We start from the raw sequence: 14,303 nt of genomic DNA on the forward strand, positions 1-14,303 counted from the left end.
GACTAAAACCTTCCATTTGCTTACAAATTCTAGCATCTTTTACTAGGGAAATTTAAATGGCAAAGTAGTATTATCTTAGTAATTAAAGTAATGCATCTTTGTAGTGCCAATAAGTGGAATGCAAAGAGCTTGAAAACTGATGGATAAACACGTGTTTACACATTTTGTATGGAAAATACACTAGGAAGAGCTGTGAACAGGAACTCTGTGACAAAAGAATTAAGATTTGGAAACACCAGAACAGAAGGAATAAAAGACCTAGTATTTTACTTTAGATTGCAACAGCAAATTGGGGTTAGCACTTCACTCTTGAAAAATGTGTTTCTCACATTCATGTAAGTGATTATTTGAACAGCAGAGCTGGTTGGCAACATTTTCGTCTGGTGCTATTCTTGCAGTATTCAAGAGGACTTGATATTTTATGAGAAAATTACTAGCTTCACAGTTGAAAAAGGAAGAGAGAGATGTCTGAAGCAAATGCTGTATTTTTTGGTGACATGACATAACAAGACCCTGAAGCAGCAGAACAAAGCAGGTTGGGGCAGTGTAACACCCAATGCACACACAGCCTGGGCTTCAGGAGACACATCATATACAAGCCCTTCAGATCCAGGGCAAGACAACCCCACCAGACAGCCATAAAACCCTGTTACTTTTGTGAGCCCCAAATGTCGTGGACATCTGCTGAGTCTCCACAAAGCTCCCTCAACCCAAACCTGAAGGCTGGAGAACCATGCACAGCATCCTCAATCACAGAGCTCTGCAATTCCACATAACGCAAACCAGGAACCTACATCTTCAAATACTATCTGTTATAGAGTAGGACAACATCTGCTTGACTGCTGAAGCATTATCACTGCAAGCAGGCTCCATTCATAATACAACTGGTAAGTGTTGACTGGCAATCCTGACAGTCCACAGCCACCACATCACCTGCTGATAAAGACGCAGAGATGTTTAGGATCAGAGACCTCTGTGTCACCCTCAACATGCTTAGGAGTCACAGCATGCTTTGGCTTTGCCTTTTTCCTCATGTGGCTGATAAAAATTGAGTGCTTAGATCCAGCCTTCCTGTTTCTGAAACTGTGGGCTGCTATCATAGGGTAGGGAGGCTGGGAGTTACGTGCTTTTTAAAAAAAGTGAGGCACTTTCAGAAAAGGAATGCATTGGTTTTTAGTGTTATCCCAGTGGTTGAGGTTAACCATGTAACAGTAAGGTTTTAATGTATTTCAATAACTGTGCAGGATTTATCAACTACCGTAAGGCTATTTTTGTAGGCTACGAGGAGATTAATCATTCAAGTTTTTGTCAAGTCTAAAAGCATCACTACTCAGCAAAGAGATCATGGCAGACAGGTGCAAAAATTCAAAGCTTGGGCAACTATGGCTTGCTCCTAGCAGCAAGGCAAGAAAGGTCAACATTTTAAGCAAAAATGAATACACTTTCAGTTCTATCTAAACTATGGGTGAAAATTTTCTCCCTCCTTACATTAAACATATCATTTTGAGGGTGAATTTTGAACAGCGCATGACACTCTTAAGCTTCAAATACGTATGTGTTGAGAGGTTAGGAGAATGTGAAAACAGTGTTTCATTGAAGCCCGTTTGTCATTTTTAATCACAGGATAGCTTTAGAAGAGGTGTGACTGATGCAATTTAAATTTTCACCTGACAAACTAAATTATTCATCTTTGTGGTGCCTACGACAAAAGACCAAGCAGAGCAGTCAGTCAGTCACCAGCCCCAGGACCTACTACAGAACATCCTTGAGAAGGGGAAGCTGTGTTTTGCTCCCCAGAGTGAAATCTTGCCCCGGCAGGCACTGCAACCAGGAGGGCCTAGGACCTTGTCCTTGTCCCCACTGCTACCTCCTAACCTCTGGTTTTCTGAAGCAAGGGAGGACCTTGGGCCACCCCACTGATAAGAAATGCTGTGGTTTACAAGGAAGGCAACGGAGAAGCAAAGTTGAGGGCTTTATTTGTGCCTGGAAAGAGCTCTTTGTTCTGTACTTGTGTCTCTGGCAGACAGGACTAAGGAGCCTGAGGAGCTTTTTACCTGTATCTGAATGAAAGCCTTACCTATTGCTAATCAATATTTCATTTGCCTATGGAAGGCAATAAATACTCCAAGCTCACACTAAGTTTTCAAGGAGTTCCCTTTTTCTAACAGAGTCCACTTGTCATGATGCCTTGTCACCTCAGTTCTGGAAGAGACCATGTGTTTTGCAGAACTGTTATCTTAAGCAATGCTATATATTACTCTTATGTACTAATTTGCATCTCTCTTCTATCAGTGATCAATAATTCACTTATTATGTGTCTAACCAGAGACCAAAAAGAAATAAGGTTTTAAAAATCTTCGCAAAGTAACTTGAAATGGGGGTTCCATATACCACAATTTCAGAATAAAAGGTTAAATTAGAGTACGTGATCCAATGTCTTAAAATGATGGCCAAAAGCAGAAATCCTTGCCTGGAAATCTAAAGCTGTTGGGCTTAAACATGCCTCTAGTCAAAGAGTGAATTCTGCTCAGTCTACATCTCCAACTATTATCTTTTCAAGTAGGAAATAATTCCATTCATTATGTAAACTCTTACTCAGACTCTTGTTAATGTTTGTGCTATCCCTCCTGAATTTCTGGACAGTTTGTTTCAGGCTCAGAAGCCAACATTTAATTAAGAAATATTTAATCACTAGTATTTTTTAAACAATGTCACGTATGCAGAAATAACTATCACATCTACTTTACAAAATCAAAATACAGCCAGTGGAAACCAGATACAAAACACTCGCCTTCAGCTGAACAAGTTTTGTTTAGAAAATGAACAGCCAATGTATTTCCTTGGCTGAGACCTTGATCTGTTTGCCAAGTCCCATCCTGCAGAGATTTTTCTTCTTACAACAACATTCCAGGCACAGAGGACACTATCAAGGAAGCACCCTCGCAGTTCTGCAGGTTAGGAAGAGTGATAACCTTGGTATGCCTTAAAAGAAAAGTAACAAGGAATTTCAGTAAAATGCATAATGTAGTATGTAGTTAATATATCTACTTTAGCTTGGAAGCTGGAGAACAATGGGTATCTTCTTATGATAATTAGTAACTTTATCACGTGATGGTTTCTTGCAGCATCTTCTATTGCATGCCAGCACTTTTTTACTTAGGAAAAAAAAAGCACAGCAAGATTTCTTGCAAATCTGTGGAGATATCAAACACTTCTATCGATTTATACAAAGTAGTTAAAAGAAGGAGACATAACTACACTGCCTGCATTCTTCAAAGAAACATCACAGGATCCGAAGGTCATGAGAGGGCATCTTTTTTGATACCAGCTATCTTGCTCTTAGATAGAAGAAACACTGACAGGAGTTGAAAAGAGGCACTTCAGGTAATGGAAAATGCCGGGCACAGGGAAACTGGAAAATAAAGTACAATAACCAAACTGCTACTGTGGTGACGTGAAGTGATTCAGAACAAGGAATGGGGAAAACACAATTACCATGTCTGCACAGCAGACTGGTAAAAACAAAACTGGAGCTGAAGAGGGTGGTAGTCCTAAGCCAGGTAAAGAGTTTAATACAGACACTCCTGTTACAGAAGCTGCTGATGTCCTTCTGGTCAGTGTAGCTACCTTGCGTCCATGGGTAACCCCAAAACCGTGTAATTTGCCCTATACTGGCAAGAGACATTTTATCCCCGTTCCTAAAGAACAGCAATGGGAAGCTGGTAAAAATTTAAAAAGAAGGAACTTTTTTATTCTTCAGCTCTGAATCCCTAATTCAATCACTGTCCCCTCAGGCTGAGAAAATGACTGGCTTTACTGCACTGCATTACCATGTTGGCAGAGATCCTGCACAGTACAATATTCATGGTTTATATATGATACAACTCAAAGAGAAACAGTTTGGGGTTCACACAATAAAGTACAAGAAATCTGAGTCACAGAACTAGCAGATGAGGATAAAACAATTCCATACTTTAGGTATGAAATTCTGGGTGGTTTGACTTCACAAGAACTGTGGTCAATGGGTAACAGACCAGACATAACAACTTCAACACCAACACTTAAAAGGAAGGCTTTTCAAGTAAGTTAAGTTTAGTTTAATTTTCAAGTAATTTAGTTGTATCAGCATTTCACCATCACAATAATTTTGTGGCATATTTAGTTATGCAAATAAAAGTAGGCAACACTGTTTATGCAGACAGAAAGCCTAGCTGAATATATTTAAGTATATTGAAGGCAATGGGTGCTGTCTTTTTGCCCTGTCTTGGACAACCAGTGAGGGTGTACACATCATCTGCTAGCTCTGCTTCTCCAACCCATTACAGAGGTGAAGGGATTCCCAAGATCAGAATAAACTAAGATAAATCAGCTATTCTGTAGCACTTGAGAGTATTCTTAAATAGGATTACATGAGAAATGGTTGTGAGTCATGGTTTTTTTTTCACTTTTTCCAAATATCTACTGTAGCCCATGAACAGATGATTATAATCTACAAATATGAATAATGGTAGTACTGAGGACAGGATGGAACACAGAATGCAAAGTGTCAAGACCATATCTAAACTGGCATAGAGCCTGTCCACAACCTCTGTTTGCTGCACTTAGCACGCTACCCCTACAACTAATGGATGAAACCCCAACAGAGTGCTGGCACAGTATTAAAGGATCTGCCTAATTGCCATGCCTCAAATTCCAGCTCTAAGCCCGCTAAGAGAAAGTCTGCAAAACTCTTTAATAAATCATAGAAGTCAGAGATGGAAATTAGGTCATGTCACCCACGACTCCTATCCACACTGTGAGTTTGTTATCCACACAGTGCTACTGAGTGCTCTGTCTCGACAACTCTTAAATGATTCAAGTGCTGAGATTTCTCCTAATTCCCCAGGCAGGCTTTTCCACAGCCCAGTGAACCTCACCATCCATACGCTTTTCAGTGACCAGCTTCATCCTCTCCACACCAGTTTTGCCTCAGTCCCATTTTGTTCTGTTCCTATTTTTATCTCACTCTAACTCCCTCCAAATCTGCTCTTGATGCTACTTCAACCACCATCCGGCAAAAATTGTTGCTCAGGAAACATTCTTCTGCCTCTCCTGTAATACTGCTGTAGTGTGCTGCTATTTTTAGGAGAAAAAAGGAGGTGGTAAGGGAATGAAAGGCTGCCAGCTCCAGCTGTACAAGAATAATGCTCCAGTACACGGAAACTACATTATAGTGTTTCTCTTTAAGCACAAATAATTGACCAAAAACTTACAGCTTCTGGCATGACCCAAATAGGAGAGAGAGAAGAAATGCCAAAGACAAATTCCAAGGTTAAAAATACCCTTGTCATCTCACTTCACCTTTCAACCCTGCAGCTGGTCTTCTCCTTCAGGGCTTTTCTTGAGATTTTACAACAGCACTTGCCTAGTGACACACAGGGTTAAAGCAGTCATGTACGGCCATACCCTAGAATCACAGAATAGTTTGGGTTGCAAGGGATCTTAAAGATTTAGTTCCAACCACCCTGCCAGGAGCAGGGACACCCTCCACTAGACCAGGTTGCTCAAAACTCCATTCAACATGACCTTGAACACCTGGCTTTGGACAATGTTCTCAGGCTCATGGTGAGATTCTTGGCATGTTCTGTGCAGGCCCAGGAGTTGGACTCAATGATCCTGATGGGTTCCTTTCAACTCAGCGTATTCTATGATTCTGTGTCTTCCAGGGACAAGGCATCCACAACTTCTCTGGGCAACCTGTTCCAGAGTCTCACCATCCCCACAATAAAGAATTTCTTCCCAGTATCAAATCTAAATCCATCCCTTCCAGTTTAAAGCTATTCCCCCATATCCTATCACACTACAACATGTCCATGTAAAAAGTCTCTCCATCTTTTCTTGGAAGGCTGCAATGAGGTCTCCCCAGAGCCTTCTCTTCTTCAGGCTGAACAACCCCAACTCTTTCAGCCTGTCTTCACTGAAGAAGTGCTTCAGCTCTTTGATCATCTCTGCAGCCCCCCTCTGCTCCAACAGGTGTACACCTTCCCTGTGCTGGGGACCCCACAACTGGACACAATACTCCAGGTGGGGTCTCACAAGAGTGGAGTAAAGGGCCAGAGCCACCTCACTCAACCTGCTGGCCATGCTGCTTTTGATACAACCCAAGACACAATTGGCTTTCTGGGTTGCAAGCACACATTGTCATGTTGAGCTTCTTGTCCACAAACACGCCCAATGCCTTCTCCTCAGGGCTGCTCTGAATCAATCTCTAAGCCTGGACTTGGAATTGTCCTGACCCATGTGCAGGACCTCGCACTTGGGCTTGCTGAACGTCATGAGGTTCACACAGGCCCACCTCTCAAGCCTGTCAAGCTCCCTCTGAATGCCATCCCTCCCCTTCAGCATGTCAACTGCACTAAATAAAATAGCTTGACATTGTCAGCAAACTGTGTGGTGCGGTTCCTTATAAAACGATCAGTTAAGAAACCTGCTTACAACAAGAGGCCAGTAAACCTTGGGCCAGTCCCTTAAGTGGAAGTGAGACCTGTGTTTTACACCTGCATCAAGACAAGGTGATGTGCTGACCCCCAAAAAGGCAGCTTCCCCAACTTCCCTGGCAGTGGTGGTGCCAGATGCCCTGTACTAAGGGCTCTATGCAACCAGTGCCTGGACTATAAAACTAAAAAGATCCTGATTTCCTGAGCACACACTTTTATACACCAACAACTATCTTTACCTTTATCAAACCTCCTATTTACTGATATGAAAGGTTAAGAACCATCACTAGGAACAAACCAGAGGTACTAGGCTTCTTGATACAAATAATTTCCACAGGCAAGCATCAATGTTTCTCTCTGTGGAGATGAATATGTCCATGTACTGACTCCCATGCATCTGTGGGGCACCCTCAGTGGTCATACTGTGCTGAGGAGCACAGGGGCTAAGTGCTGCCTGCCCCAACACTTGCTCTATAACAGCAGTAATTTAATTGAAAGAAAACATCAATAAATTCAGTGGGCCTGGTGAAGTAATCATCTCTGGGGTCCTTAGAAAGATAACAGCTTCCTGCCCTAAGCTTCAGTTTGGTTGGGTCAGATTTTGATACCTCTATTTAAACTGAATAGAGCCTTGCTTCACAGACATGCTTACCGATTTCCACGGGAAGACTGGCAGATTAAGAACCCTCCCTGACATGAGTCAGGGTGCAAGAACAGGTCTCTCAGTTAGCACAAACATATGTTTCCTAGGTCTGGAAGAGTTGGTTTGGATTTTTTCTTTCTGCTGTTCTTTGCAGCCTGTTTACATTTGCTGGCTTATTAAACAAGATTTTAGTTGCAGCCAGGACATCCTGGAAAACAGGAGGCGTTAGATATAATTGCCCTCAGATTCATAAGCAGTAAACACAGTAACCTCCAGCATCAGGGAGTCCTCCTGCTTCATTGGTACCAGCAGTGTCATGTTCTCTGGCTGCCATGAACAGTGTCACCTCCTTCCACCAGGGAAAGGGCTGCTGGTGCTCCCCAGCACATGGCTGCCTCCCAGGATTTGCTCATCTCCTCCATGAGGTGGAGAGTGCTGAGGCTGAGCCACTACAAGGGATGAAGTTCTGAGGAAGAGGAACATGAAGGAATAATCCTAAATGGGGAGGAGGAGAAGTAAGGCAGGTGCTCAGCCACTTTCCTTAATATACAAGAAGAATGGATGGTGCCAGAGGCTCCTGTCCCAGTAAGGACCCTGTACAAAGCCCAAAGAAAGGATCACCCAGCCAGTGACCACAGCCAGGGAAAGGGGACATGTGGTGGGAGTGACAGCCAAGAGCGTGACTGGAGGCGCAGGACACAACCAAAGAGCAGAGTAAAATCATAAAACTAAGTGTGCAGCTTGTTCTAGTGTGACACGGGCCAGGGATGGGTGTTTTCTCCACCTCTTCCATGAACACCCCACCATTCATCAACAGGGCTCCAATCAAGAGCTCACCAGGGTCAGCTGTTGTCTTCTCAAACTATCCCCCGCCTTGCTACCTGCAGCCCATTTGGGAACAAAACCCAACCCTTGTTTTAGGAAAAAGACTGCAGTAGAAGCCAAGCAACAGATGCACACTATACCTTGGTAGTCTCAATTTTAACACAGCCCCAAACCAGAAACTCAACTATTCTCTATTCCACACAGATTTCTTCTTCCAACTCTCACTCATTAGAGCAGTGCTATGACTACTTCCTTCTGTCACATTTGCCAATAAACATCTGTTTCATACAAATACATGCATGTGAGCAGGTATCCAAAATTGTAGCCTGCTTTTTTCTCTTCACATTCCCTCCCTCTTCCTGAAAATATTTCTCTATATTCACATATGCTTTCCATTTATTCTAGCCCTTTACCCCCGACACATGCTCCAAGTGCCCAGTTTCCACATTCTTCTTTAGTCCTCTAAAGTGAAAGACTTTTCTCAGTGGGATCAAGCATCTGGTGGGTGATTCTCATGCAGATTCCAGTACTTCTTTTGTTTCTCAGCTTGCCAACAGATCAGTTTTGATAAGTAGTGAAGTCGCTGAAAAGGATTCTCTGTCTGTGGTACACAAAATATTTCTCTAAGATGAATAAAGGAAAGTGTAAAAAATTTAAGAAGTCTATGTAAAAAGGTTCACTGTCATTTTTTACTTCTATGTACCTTTAAAGCTTTCATTTATTACCCTTTTGTATACTGCACCCCATAGGATACAAATAGATTATTATAATTTCTCTTTTTGCTTTTATCCACTTTATTCAAGAACAGCCAGCTCTGTTAACACAAAGAACAAGTAAAAAGTAAAGATTTCTTTTTTCTCCAGAGATAAAAAGCTGACAGTTACTCAAATTGCATTATATCAATTACTCAGAAAGGGTGCAGAAGATACTGATTTTGCCATCCATACAGCACATTGTCTCAGATTAACTCAGCTGTCCCAAATACTGACCCATTTCTGCTTTTCCAGATACTTAGTCCTTGCAATCCTCACGAGCTTCCCCTGCATCGTTGCTTATGGTGACGATGATTGAGAACGGCACAGGCAGGAGCAAAGGGCCTGTATGCTTTCTCTTATTGAAGCCAAGATAAGTGCTTATGCTCCTCTTCTCCACTACCTGGGCTGTTCATTTTAAGAAATGGAGATCTTTCCAAAGAAAACAAGCATTTCTCTTCAGGTGTTTCTAGCCAGCTAACGCGAGAGGAAGTGCTATGTGTTCATATACACATTTAGACTGGGACCATTCCCCAGCAATTTTGAGAGGCTAAAACTAGACATTGAAAATTTAGAGAAACATGCCACAAAACTAGATAATATATCGTTCTTTCTGTGGTTCATCTCTTTTAAAGACTTCCTTTATGGTACTGCCTAAAACTGTTTAGTGATGCTTTTTTAAATCTAGTTCTGGGTAATGCTCATATACTCAATAATTTGTGCACTAAATGAAAACAACTTATGGTGATTCTTCAGACTAAACACATTTTCAGCCTAATTTTGAGCTTAGTACACAGCAGTCATATTTTTCAGTTAAATGCATGTGATACATTCACTTAAGAGAAAAATTTTGTTTGAACAAAACACTTTGAAACACTGCATTCGTAACATATTCATATAACATTCAACCACTGCAGTCGTAACATATTTCCCGTAAAAATGTAATATATAAGATGCTAAACCACGACATTATAGGGTCATGCTACACACACTGAAAATACACAATGCTGCAGGCTCACAACAGCCCTCCCCGCATGGACTGACCCTGCATTTTCAATGCCTAACATATCCTGACATGCCTTAAACATACAGAGATTCCCACCCAAGGATGTATTTTCCTGGGAAAAAGTCACATAGTTTTAATAGTTTTGTGCTGAAAATGCTGTAGCTCAAGAAATAAAGCAGATGCTTCACGTCATGAGAGACAAATAGTCTTTTATAACTGCTTATAAATGGTTTGACGTTTTCCCTCAGACAACAAGCAGTCATTTACTGGTACATGAGATTTCCATGAAACAAGTCTGAATGTCATCCACCATGAGTAACACATTTACCACATTTCAAGAACTTTCTGTTAACTCAAGATCATGTCTGAGATACAAAGAAATGACATTTGACATATTTTAAGAAAACAACCTTGCATAATCCCCATGGAATTCACAACCATGCATCAAACAACAAATCTAACAAACACAGGTGCGACCACGTTGCTGTGGGACAAACCTACCATTAGTAACCATTTACCTATAAACCCCTCCCCAGACTTCAAAGAAAAATCTGTTAGCAGTAATTCTTTCTCATCAAAGACTAAATATTCAGCAAGTTTCCACTACTGATAAGAAAAGATTTCACCCTGTTTAATTGAAAAATTACGTAAGTTGCAGTTTCACCTTCACTTGCTCCTTTCTCGGAAGAGAGACTAAAACCCTGACCCAAACCAGACCTCTCCAGTTTTGGTGCAGCTCTCCAGCAGTCAGACACAGCCCTACCCAGTGAGGAGCTGCCAAAGCAGAGGCGCAGGGGGAGGCTGGCGATGGGTGCCACACCCTGCCCCCCCCCCCTCACCCCCCCCCCCCGCTCCTCCTCCTAAACCTGCCCACCGCGGCAGCGGGCTCCATGGCATGAGCTCCTGATACGCATCTGACCAGCTCCTCGGTCATAAGGGGCAGCCCTTGGGGAGAAAAGGCCGGCAGCTGCATCCCTGATGGAGGGATGCGACTGCGAGCAGTCAGTCTGGGGAACGGCACGGGCTGTACTGGTCTGATTAAATAAAACCAGTGTATTTTTAATGCTTGCCGATGTGTTTCACGTTCTGGGCTGCAGCAAGCAGGTCTGCAGCATGCTAGCGGCTCAAGGAGCCCTCCTGTTCTTGAGGTGCCGTAAGGAATAAACTTCCAGTGGCTCTTACTCTAATGCGGTGCCCTCGGTCTGTACTCTCCTCCCCTTATTGCCATGCAGGTCTCATTCTCACATTAGAGCTGAAACTTTCCAACCCAAGGAAACCAGCACAGCAGTATTTGCCTATACTCTATTATGCTTGTACACACACAGAGGTGCAGCAAGACCAGTGAATTTAAGCACATCAGTGATGCAGTACAATGAACTTGGCCTTTTAATACTCTATCAAAGGACTCTTCTCCATAGATTTAGAGAAAACGTTTACATTTGGTTGCATCTGACCTTTACTAGTCAAAAATCTTAAGCATTTTGATTATATTCTTACTTTCTGTGAGATTTGGTTATACTTGCTTTCTTCATGGAGAAAGCTTTCTATGGAGAGGCTATAAAAGGACGGATGCACATGAGACACACCTAAGCCAGAGCTCTTTTTTTTTTTTTTTTTGGCAAGCAGGCCTCTGACTTGCAATCATTTTGACAGAAAAGGTAGTTTCCCTTCAACTTACAGGCAACATGCACGTTCAGTGGAGAAAATATTCTCCATCTCTGCCTCAAACACGGGCACATGTTGGATAAAAGCGGTGAGAGTTATAACAGCCAGCACCTTCCTCCTCCAGCACAGCCCCAAGAGAAATTAAATCAAGACAACACAAGGCCAGACAGGGATGCTTTCCTACTGCGATCACGATGTAAGTGCAAGTTTTTAAGCTTGCTCAGTATATGTGATAAAGTTTAACCACTAAGAAAGAAAGATGGGACAACCGAAGAAGAAAACGCTATTCCACCAACCCACCCTAGCCACTCTCCGGCCGCTCAAGGGCAAGAGGGCCGCTCCAGGGATGCCCGCGCACGGACGGACCCGCTGAACTGGGCGCATCCGCGGCTTCTCTATTCCCCTTTTCCCACAGACCTGGCCGAGCACCGACACTTCCACTCCGCGCTCGGCGGAAAGTGGCGTGGGGATGGCGAGCAGTGCGGGGATGCGGCGACCGGTCCGCGCTTCCGCGCACCTGGAGCCCGCGCCGGGCAGGGACGCGCGATCCCCCCCGGGGCGGGGCAGTCCCGGCTGGCGGCGCCCCCTCGCTGCTGGCCAGCAAGGGACCGGCGCAGCGCTGCCACTGCAGCGGTCCGGGATGCGATGTGCTCCGTGCATAACCACACCCACCGCATTGCAGAAGCCACGGCCCGGGCCGGGGAGGGGGTTAAGCCCCCCCGCCACCGCCAGTCGCGGAACCCCGGCCGGGCCCCTGCACCGCCCAGGTGCGGTGCTCCCAAGGTGAGCGGGGCGGCGGGCATTCGGGCAGCCACGGTCCCGGAGAGTCGTGGGGTGCACTCTACCACGCCAGACACCCCCACGCTCTGCCGCGCCTCTGCCGCCTACAGAAGTTTCCCACAGAAATGCGTATCGCCCAAAAAATATAAAATTGCAAATCCCCCCCCCCCACACACACACACACACACACACCTCAGCAGAGCTGCGGCAGAGCAGCCGAGCCTGTGTGTACCCGCGGAGACCCCGCCACCCTCCCCGCTCTCTGCTACCCACGGGGCCCCCCGGGCAGCCTGGCCGACGGCACACGCCGCCTTCCCCCTCCCCCCCAACTTAAATATGGCTTCTAAGAATGATGTCTCTCTATATATTTATATTATATATATATATATATATATATATATATATTTAAACTATGCATACATATATAGATATAAATACGTATATATTAAAAAGGGGGGGGATGCAATCTGCCCCCACGCCCTGGGCATACCCTCCGCTTCCCGTCGCGCAGGCAGCGGGGCCGGAGCGGCGCGGAGGTCCCTTGTCGGCGGCGCAGAGCGGCGGGGGCGCGGGGGGCGGCGGGCACGGGGCGCGGGGCTGCTCCCGCCGCCACGCGTCAGCAGCGGCAGCGCAGCCCGGCTCTGCCCAGAGCGAGCCTCCGCCGCTCCACAGCAAATCAGCGCTGCCGAGGCTCCTCCGGAGAGAGAGAGGGAGGGAAAAAGGGTGGCGGGGGGGAAGCAGATTGGGGGGGGGGAAATGAAAAAGCGTACGCCGCGGAGAACGGCAAAAGCTGGATGCTGGAAGGTTTGCGGAGCCAGGCCCCCCGCCTGCCGCACGCCCCGCGCCGCAGAAGGCTGCTCCTCAGGCACACGGCAGGGAAAGGGAATCCCCCCTACCCTTCCCGGCCGGCACAGGGATCCCCACCTGCGTCCGGAGGGATCCGGCCGGTTTTTGGCTCAGTTAAATGAATCCGTCTGTTTAGAGAGAGTAGTTTAGCTGCGGCAGTTGCAGCCAAACGCCCGCGATGGAGAGGCTCCCCGTCAACTTAAAAGCAGCAAGCTAACTGTGTGCGGGCAAGGGCTGTCTTTGAATTACACTTGGGGTGTTTTGACGGCAGGGAGGGCGGTACCAGCCTTTTCAATTTTCATTTCCAGTGACAAATCCCATGTTCTTAAAATCTGAACCTCATTCCCCTCAACAACATTGCCTAAGTAGGAAAAAATAAAAAAGGTCCTGCCACATATCAGCTGCCGATCCAAAAAATCTGAATATGACTTTTGAATTTCCATTCCAGTACAGACCACAACATGCCACATGTCAGAAAGCATCAAAAATCTCTAGTGCATGCAGAAGCCATTTGGGAGGGGATTTATCCTACTTGCACCATTCCATTTTGGTAAGTATGCAGCTCCTCTTAGAGCACATAACTGAGCTCTCCACACACGGGAACAGCTCTTGGGTTTGAGACTGTCACACCCCAGCATCCAGAGGCACCTACTCCTTTACTTCTCTGGGAGACCAGAAGCAGCTGAACTTGCTCTTTTCCAGAGGAGGAACTGACAACAGGAAGGACAATGATGGCTTAGATAGAGCAGAGCAACAGATAAACGTGCTCTCATGCCGCACCTTCAATTTGGTATAGCACAGTGGATAAAATGGGCTTATTCTCGCTTTATATAAGGCATTTTGAGAGCTCCCAAAACTTATGAAATCCAAATTATACTCATGTCAGGATTCTGACATGAATCAGGAGGGCCGGGAAGATGTGGGCTAGCACAGGAATATCTCGTTTAATTAGCAGCATCTCTGAGTTGTTCTGAATCAAATTGAGCCTCAAAAGAAGCTAGGAGACTTCAGAAATATTTCTGAAAAAAACAGCAAGAATTTACCAGCTCAACCTTTGGGATCTCTTGCACTGTCCATTACAAAGGAAGGTGTTGACACCGCTTTTAAGCAGAGATATATTGTTGAAGTATTTGCGCTCCCCAGCCACACTTGTCTTTGAGCAGTACTGTCGGCAGATTTGCCCCATAGTTACACTATCCTCTGTAATCCCTTCTGTGGATATACTGCATATATAATGTCATCTCTCATCTGAGGATCTAGAAGGCTTTTGGCACATTAATTTAACATCAAAATATCAAGTGGTATTAACA

General features: G+C 44.9%; 1 protein-coding gene across 23 annotated transcripts in view; it reads right to left on the reverse strand.

The window, feature by feature from the left end:
• The window catches only part of EPB41L3 (erythrocyte membrane protein band 4.1 like 3), a 148,189-nt gene that overhangs the window by 89,704 nt on the left and 44,182 nt on the right, over positions 1 to 14,303 (reverse strand). For 6 of the 23 annotated variants that reach the window (XM_071554767.1, XM_071554766.1, XM_071554768.1 and 3 more), the window contains exon 1: positions 12,638 to 12,832. The exons of 1 other annotated variant lie outside the window; for it this stretch is intronic. The gene's annotated coding sequence lies outside the window, so the exon portion shown is untranslated. Of the gene's footprint in view, positions 1 to 10,366; positions 10,386 to 12,637; positions 12,834 to 13,071; positions 13,213 to 14,303 lie in introns of those variants that run through there. 16 more of the 23 variants (XM_071554759.1, XM_071554760.1, XM_071554773.1 and 13 more) reach the window with 6 other exon arrangements.

This window comes from Pithys albifrons, chromosome 4 (genome assembly GCF_047495875.1).
Source record: "Pithys albifrons albifrons isolate INPA30051 chromosome 4, PitAlb_v1, whole genome shotgun sequence".
Lineage (NCBI taxonomy): Eukaryota > Metazoa > Chordata > Aves > Passeriformes > Thamnophilidae > Pithys > Pithys albifrons.